A 1209-nucleotide genomic window follows, 5' to 3' on the forward strand; every position below is an offset into this window, starting at 1 on the left:
GGATTTAAACTTTTAATTTATAATTTTCTATTGTCTTTACAATTACATTTAAAAAATAATACTTAATGAAATATTTTCTAGAAATTATATATTTAAAGAATTGATTTGGGGGAAATGATAATCATTGAGACTTGCACACATTTGTGCATTTTGCCAACTTTTATGTTATGCATCAGATTTTCTTATAAAAGTTTAATGAAGGTACTTAATAGGCATTTCTTGGATTTAAACTTTTAATTTATAATTTTCTATTGTCTTTACAATTACATTTAAAAAATAATAATGAAATATTTTCTAGAAATTATATATTTAAAGAATTGATTTGGGGGAAATGATAATCATTGAGACTTGCACACATTTGAGCATTTTGCCAACTTTTATGTTATGCATCAGATTTTCTTATAAAAGTTTAATGAAGGTACTTAATAGGCATTTCCTCTTATTCAATAAAGAGAACCAATATTATAAAAATACGGTATTATTTAAAATACTCCAACTTTAAGACAGTTATAAAGTGTGAATGTTCACTTCCACCTCATTTCCTGTGCCGCTAAATACTTCACACTGTCTTTCTCCTGAAATATAGAGAATATTATGGCATTTTTATTCCAAATGATCTATAGAATTATGTCAGTTACACAAAAAATTATATTGGTATTTTGAAACTTCACATAAAAAGCAAACCCTCTTTTTATTTATGCAAGCTTTTAATACTTACAGGTTCAAAATCATTATCACGATCAACCTAAACATTTGTTTTTATATTTATTACAAGTTATTTTTCTTTTAGTTACTACTGTGAATGGAATTCTTTATTGTCATCATGAGGTTTTACGACCTCAGGAATAGAAATATTAGTTAGTCATATTCCTATGTATATGTGTGGCATATTAACACAATAATCATTGCAAAGATATTCTCTTATTTTATGTTGTGTTTCTATGCTTTGTTTTAATATTTATCCTTTATTCTTTATCAAACTTTCATCCTCCTTCTCTCCGGAGCTTCCTAGTTCAAAGAGTTAAAATATGTATCCTTGGGTATGAATTCATACTCGAAAACATACATAGATGTGTCTTTTTATTTTTATATGTACAAATTTAATTGTCATCTCAATCTCATTTTGTTTCTTTTTTATTTATAACTATATTTTTAAAAATAAATTATATGGGGAATAGTCAGTTACTTAATTTCTTCTGATTCTATTAT

This window comes from Galeopterus variegatus, unplaced genomic scaffold (assembly GCF_000696425.1).
Source record: "Galeopterus variegatus unplaced genomic scaffold, G_variegatus-3.0.2 Scaffold2884, whole genome shotgun sequence".
NCBI classification, from domain to species: domain Eukaryota; kingdom Metazoa; phylum Chordata; class Mammalia; order Dermoptera; family Cynocephalidae; genus Galeopterus; species Galeopterus variegatus.